The 7,990-nt window shown below is 33.6% G+C and overlaps 1 non-coding gene across 1 annotated transcript; it reads right to left on the bottom strand.

Annotated features, from left to right (window-relative positions):
* Positions 1 to 7,035: 7,035 nt before the first annotated feature.
* Positions 7,036 to 7,142, bottom strand: LOC141420077 (U6 spliceosomal RNA). The gene has a single exon (XR_012444778.1). It is a non-coding gene; the product is annotated as a U6 spliceosomal RNA (small nuclear RNA).
* Positions 7,143 to 7,990: the final 848 nt, after the last annotated feature.

Below are 7,990 nucleotides of genomic sequence, written 5' to 3'. Positions count from 1 at the left end.
ATTAGAAAGGGAAGGCTATGGATTGATATGTGTAAGAAGAAAGATCAAGAATTCTGTATGGGGGCATTTAGTCTGAGATGTCTTTTACATATCAAGGGGAGAATTAGAGTAAACACATAAATGGGTCTGGAATTTATGAAAAAAAATGCTAAAGATAAATTTGGAATACCATGAAGATTAAATGTGACAATATATGTAAAGCACTAAAAACAGTATGCAACACAGAGAATACTCAATATATATGAGACTAATGGTGTTCAATCATAAAAGCAATAATTATAATTCAAATTACCTGCCTAGCACATTGCCTGGAATTCAGTGGGCTTCATATATGTATGTGAAGTACCCCAAAAGGAAAACTTGAAACTATTGTTTATGTGGGCAATTTTTGAAAACAGACACAGGAAGTAACCATAATATATTTTTCCATTAAAAATTAAATTTTGTTAGTTGATGATTTTTAATTTTGCAGATGTTTGTTACAAAATAAACAGGACTGCTACATGCTCACACAGAAATAGTTCTTCAAGATTTACTACTACTTGTTTCCTACTCAGAAAATTCAAGCTAGTTCTTGCTAATTTCAATTTTGCTTGATTTTATAAACAAACAATACTTGTACTCATTGGGTCAAAAATGAAAATGATATAAAAGTGCGCATACATCAAGAATTTTATTTCCCAAGAGTAGTTATACTCATATCTGACAAAACAGACTTTAAACCAAAATTAATCAGAAGACACATAGAAAGTAATTTCTCATTAATAAATGGAGCAATCCAGCAGGAGAACATAACATAAACAGACTCACTGACTGTCAGCACACCTAATTCCTAAAGCAAGCACTACTATATATTAAAACACAGATACATCCCATCACAATGATAGTGGGTGATTTTAATATCTGAGTTGTGCCAATAGACAGGCTTTTCAGACAGAAAAGTCAACAAGGAAACTTCAGAATAAAATGACACTATAGATCAAATGAACTTAATAAACATCTACAGAATATTACACCTAACAGTCAAAAAATACATATTCTTCTAAGTAGCCCAAGGAAATTTCTCCAAAGTAAATCACATCTTAGCATATTAAGCAAGTGTTAACAAATATAAGAAAATTGAAATAATTTCCTACATTTTATCAGACCACAATGGAATAAAACTAGAATACAGTAGCAAGATAAATTACAGAAAATATCCAAACACATGGAAAACTGAATAATTCACTATTGAATGATCAGTTGTCCATCAAGTAAAGGGGAATCAAAAAATTCCTAGAATCAAAAAAAAAAATGAAAACACAACTTAACCAAAATCTTTGAGACACAATAAAGACAGTGCTAACAGGGATATTTATAAGTTATATGTGCCTTCATTAAAAAATTGGAGAGATCTCAAATAAATAACCTAACAATGCACTTTAAATTCCTAGAAAAACGTAAACAAGATAAAGCCAAATGCAGAAAAATCAAAGCAGAAATTAATACAATGAAGACTATATTAATAATGCTAATAGAGAAATCAAAAGTTGCTTCTTTAAAAAGATTTTAAAAAGTTAACAAATCCTTAGCCAAACCAACCAAAAGAAAAAAGGAGAAACCCTAATTACTAAAATTAGTGATGAGAAAGAGGATATCACAACAAATATCAATGAAATTCAGAGGCTCATTAGGGAATATTTTGAAAATTTATATTCTAATAATCTGGAAAATCTGGAATAAAATGATAAATTTCTAGATGCATATGATTGACCAAAACTGAACCAGGAAAACATAAACCACCTAATCTCACCTATATTAAGCAATGGAATTGAAACAGTAATAAAGAGTCTCCCAACAAAGAAAAGCCCAGAGCCGGATGGACTGACTGTAGAATTCTACCAGACCTTTAAGGAAGAGCTAACACCAACAATCCTCAAACCATTCCATAAAATAGAAAGGGAGTGTATGCTACCAAACACATTCTATGAAGACAGTATTATTCTGATAATAGAACTGGATAAAGACACAAAATAAAAAGAAAATTACAGACCAATTTCCTTGACAAATACATGAAAATCCCAATGTTATTTGCATAGTTGATTATTTTCTAAATAGGACCCCAATTGCTCAGGAAGGAAGACCAAGAATTGACAAATGAACAGCATCAAATTAAAAAAAAATGTTTTTTGCACATCAAAAAAAAAAAAAAACTAAAGAAACAAAAAGATAACACACAGAGTGCAAGAAAAATTTCTCCAGTTATTCAACTGGTAAGGGATTGATAACCAGAATATATAAAGGGCTCAAAAAACTAAACAGTACATGAACAAATAATTCAATTATTAAATGAGAAAATTAATTGAATAGATAGTTCTCAGAAGAAAAAATAAAAATGACTAATAAATACACAAAGCAATGTTCAATATCCTCAGCTATAAAGGAAATGCAAATCAAAACAATACTAAGATTCCATCTCACCCCAATAAGATTGGCCATTATCAAGGAAACAAACCAAAAATGCTGGTAAGGATGCAGGGGAAAAATGAATCCTCATACACTGTTCTTAGAAATGTGAAACAGTGCAGCCACTGTAGAAATTAGTATGAAGGTTTCTCAGGAAACTTAAAATAGACCTATTTTATAATCCAGTCAAACCACTCCTGTATATAGAATATATCTGAAGGAGTATAAATCAAAATACAAGAGAGATACCTGCATATCAACATTTACTTATTGCAACTGTCTTCACAATAGCCAAATTGTGGAATTGGCCAAAGTGCCCAACTACCAATGAATGGATCAAGAAGATAGAACTCAACCATTAAAAAAAATGAAATAATGTCATTTATAGGAAAATGGATGGAGCTGAAGACCAACATGCTGAGCAAGACAAGACAAGTGCCAAAGAAACATTGCATTTTCTCACTTTTTTGTGGAACACAGATCTAAAATGATGATGATTATGATAATAATAATGGGACATGAATGCATATGATTGGGAGTATCTGAGGAAGGGGAAGGAAGAAAGGAAATGATACTGAGGGATGAAGAGGATGGAAGTGCACTGCATATATGCATATGAAGATAGCATCATGAAACCCATGAAACACTTTTTGAAATAGGGGGAAGATGGATATGGGGAATGGGAATATATCAGAAAGGATAAACTTGTTCAAAGTACACTGTACGCATGTATGCAATTATCTCAAGGAAATCCTCTAATACTATTAACCAATGGTAAATCAAAAATAAAATAAATGCAAAAATTTTCAATACAATATTTTTAAACTGATTTAAACAACACATTTAAAAGATCTATGAAATATTTTATATATTGTAAGAACTTTTGTAAATTTCACAATGTATCAGCACACAGCAAAACAATTAAAAAGCTCATATATCATGATCAAGTTGGTTTATTTGTAGGATATCAAAGATAAGTCAACATGTGAAAATCAATAAATGAAATACAACATGTAAACAGAATAAATGGTAATATCACATAATCATATTCACATAATAATCATCATAATCACATAATCATCTTAATAAATGCAGAAAAATTCTTTGACAAAATTCAACTTCCCTTCATGATAAAAGTTCTGAACAAAGTAATAAAGGGAATGTATCTCAACCTAATAAAGACTACACATGATAAACTTATAGTCAACATCATACTAAATTTGGAAAATTCTAGAATTGCTGTGTTCTGGTAGATAGTGAAAGAGATGCCAAAGTTTTAGGCTTGTTTTTCTGTTTGTTTTGTTGGTTTGTTTTGTTTTTTGTTTTTTAAATCCAGTGGTGCCAAAAAGTATTTAGGATATTTATTTAGAACATCATTCTTACTGAGTTTCCAACAGTCTGGGGCTGTATAAAAGTGGAACTCTTATCCTTATGCGTGATGATTGCATAGGGTTGGGTCCCCTGAGGCTCTGAGGCTTTCTCTGGCTTCCTGTGGGCCAGGGGCACAGGACACAGCGCTCCCCATCAACTGATTGCTTGTTTGGTCTCTACCTCACTTTTGGTGAAAGTCTTATCTACCTCATGTTAGCATCTGATGGGTCTTGAAAAGAATAGTATTAATCCAGTGGGAGTAGGCAGAAGTGGAAAGCTACCTCTTAAAGAAATACTGTCATAAATCTAGATTTCTCCCAGGAGCAACATTTGGCCTTTAAAGAGAGACATCAGGTAAATGGAGTCATGAACATGTAGTTCTTACCAGTCTGGTTTCCTCCCCACAAACAGAATTACTCATGCCTCATTGTTCAGTATTATGAAACTACTGGTTAATTTGACCTATTGGAGGACTTAACAACAAATAAAGACCTTTAGGTCTCTTTTTCTCTTCAAGAGAAAAATATTTTATCTGTATTTGAGTGTCTGCAAATAAACCTTTTTAGGGAGAATCCTCAGTTTAGTTGGAAACATCAAGCGTTTGAAGGGAATGAGAACACTTATGACCTCATGATTGTATTTGTAGCTTTCTGGACCCAGCAGGATGGTCATCACCCTAATGTCACAGCCATCACTGTTTGCTGTGGAGCAGTGACTGGTGAGGTATGTGTTGCTCTTTTGTTTTGATTTTGTTTCTACCAAAGGTAATTGATCAGATTCTTTTTTCTTTTTCCTTGTTTGTTAAATACTTGATAAATTTGAAAAGCACATTATCAGGATATACTGTATTGACCCTCTACCTCTCCTCTCCCATGGTAAATTTTTGGTCTGATTGGATGAGAGGGTCCAAAGACCACTGTAGTAGTCCTAAGTTGGGTTTATAAATGTCATGGTGAAGAAGTACCTCAGTGATGTCTATTTTAAAAACTGATCTTACGGGTTAACAAGCCAGCCTGGTGGGATGTTTTCCATCATCATTTAACCAGTAATGGTTCTAAAAGTTTTGTGTATCCATATGGTCTTAGACCTCTTTTAATGATTGTATTAACTTACGAGCTCAGGTAGTATTTTTTCTTAAGGCTATCTCAGAGCACACTGGCAGAATGTTGGCGTGTGTAGCAATGTGTTTACTTTCCTTAAATAACCAGCTCTGTAATAGTTCTTTATGTTTCTAGCAGCCTGTGTAGTTGTCTTTCGTCAAAGGAAGACTTTTCACATTATGAGATTTTTTTTTCTTTCCTTGTTTTTAGGATCATAAGATGTCTTTTTCCTTTTCCCTTAAAGTCAACGCAGGTGAGGGTGGGTGGGTAAAGGGATGTTTAGCATGTTACATGTAGTTGGGTGGGAGGGAGGGTTGTTAGTAATTTTTTTTTATGGATCTTGCTTAATACTGTCCATTAGCTCTCATGCCTGGCCAGCAAAAAAAAAAAATAGTAAGTTTTAAGTATCGAATACATGACTCAATTGAGTCTTTTTTTTTTCTAAAAGAGAAGTGAATGCAGAATTTGAAATTATCAGAGGCATGTTGCCTAATGTTAGAGTGACTAAGTTAAACCTCTTAATTTTTATTATTTGTCCAAGGCAAACTGATAGGAATATGTACTTCCCCTGGCTGCAGAAACCATGCTGCACATTTGAGGTACCTGGGGTGCTATTGTGAATGAATGGGCATTGCTGTGGCAGTGCGGACCCCACATTTTAGTGTATGGAAGGGGAATTTACCCAAACCTTTAGGCAAAGTGAGTCTTTCTCATTTTACGTTTAAACCTTACATGTGACTGTTGTAGGCCACAGGCATGACAGGCAATGAGCAGGTGAAGAACCAATGGAGAAGTGTTCAAAACTCCTGTGCTCGCTAGCAGGCTTCTGAATGTATCGCTGTGGTCCACAGAGAGGGCTGGAGAGGTAGCAAGGAGGTGCCGTGTCAGCTACTCCAGCCGTAAAACAAAGTTGGTGTCTCTGTGGACTTTAAAATTGTTCCTATGCAGCTTATTTTATTTTTGTTTAATCAAATAAACAAGAGGGTTTTTTCCATGGAAAAAAAAAAAGAAAAACACTTTTTTTTGTGGCACTGGGGTTTGAACTCAGGGCCTCATGCTTGCCAGGCAGGCACTCTTACCACTAGAGTCACTCCACCAGCCCAAAAAACTATTTTCTGACAGGGACAGTAATAGAAATTTTAGTTTGTAGAGTTTGTGGTATCTGTCATAATTACTCAGTTCTGCTGTTATAGTCTAAAAGCAGCCAAGGACAAAATGGAAACAAATGGGTATGGCTGTGTTCCAACAAAACTTTATAAAAACAAGCAGTAGGCTCACTGGCTATAGTTTTCTATGGCTACCATAGATAATAGTTTATATTAGTTTATATCTTAGTTCTGGCTGTTAAGGAAAATTATCATAGAAAAAGTGGCTTAAACAATGTTCACTTCTCACAATTGTGGAGGCTCAAAGTCCTAGGTGCCAGAATGGTCATTTTCTGCTGAAGGACCTCTTTCAGGTTGCATACTGCCAACTTTTCTTTTTATCCTTGCACAGGGGAATGAATGAAAGCTAGTTCTCTGGCCTTTCTTATAAGAGCACTAATCCCATTCTTGAAGGCTCCACCCTTATAATCTAATTACCTCCAAAAGCCCACACCTAAATGCCAAAACACTGAGATTTCAAAGTTTAAATGTGAGTGAAACTCAAACATTCGTTCCATAACAGTTTATATATTTTTATGTAAATATAATCATATGTGAATATATATTCTCATGCCTCCTTATGCAAAAGTTTAACATAAGATATTCCACTGTTCTTTATGTTGAAACAGTGTATATTATGTATTTTGGATATCTTACATAGAGAGCATCCTCATTTCTTTCTGTCTGCCTTACATTCCATTATATGGGATGGCATAGAAGTTATTTAATAAATCCCTTCTTAATAGATTTATATTTGCCTAATCCATTATAATCACAAATAATATCTGGTGAAAAATTCTAGAAACACACCATTCAATGTGCATATAGTTATACTGGAATGATAGGTTTTTAAATTTGTCACTTCTGGACCACATGGTAAACACATTTGCAATTTTGGAAGTTATAACTGGACTCAACTTTATGGGGGTTTTAATATTTTCACTTTCAGCACAATATATGAAAGTGCCTGTTTCAAAATTATGAAATGTTTTGTGAATTTGTGTATCATCTTTGCACAGAAGCCATGTTAATCTTCTCTGAATCAATCCAATTATACTATACATGCTGCTCAAATGAGTACCATGAAGTCATTTTTAACTTAGAAATGGATGAATGCTTTTTTGTGTCATGCAGCCAGAGATAGAGCTCAATATAAAACTTCTTCCATTTATCTTGTAGTAGAGGAAAAAGGTTTTTCTAGATAATTGCAGGACTTTTTTTTTCAGAGTGCTCACTGGAGGGTATCCATATTGCCTTAAGTTACAGCAATGCATGAATCTGTGCCCTAGCAAATAGGAACACAAAGTTAATGAAGCAATTGTGCACAAAAATAGAATTCTTGCTAATTATGAAACAGCTTTGATTTAAGGAAGTGGCTTGTCCACTATGAACCAATGTATATTTCAGTAGGATTCAGTGAAGGGCAAGGAATGATGCTGACAAAAGAGGGAATTTGGATAGAAGCAAATAAAAATTAATTAAAACAATAGTAGAAAAAAAACTTTATGAAGCAGAATTATATGAGCCAGATACATTATCACAGTATATGCATAGTTACTCATTTAATTGAAAAAAATATGAAGTGAGTATTGTTATTATATTTACTATATTACTAAAAGAAAAGAGTTTTGCCAATTCCATATAAGCACTGAGTTAGAATGTGATCCCTATAGCTTGTGATTTTTTTTCTACTGGGCCATTTTAATTTATACTCTAGGTGGGGAGAAAATCCCAGAATTAGGTGAGAAAAGAAAAGTAGATCTGGACAGGTTGTAAACTCAGGCAAATATATTCTTATTGTTTAGAAGAACTTAAATATTAAGAAAGAATTTTCTAAAATGATACTTACACTCAACATTTTAGTTCTCCAAAGTGTTCAGAGAACACCTTTAGCACATCTAGAATAATGGAATCTTGTTAGCTTCAGAT

The sequence above is a fragment of the Castor canadensis genome, chromosome X, assembly GCF_047511655.1.
Source record: "Castor canadensis chromosome X, mCasCan1.hap1v2, whole genome shotgun sequence".
Taxonomy (NCBI): domain Eukaryota; kingdom Metazoa; phylum Chordata; class Mammalia; order Rodentia; family Castoridae; genus Castor; species Castor canadensis.
The sequence above is the reverse complement of the archived record's forward strand: the minus strand, read 5'-3'. Positions and strand labels throughout refer to the sequence as shown.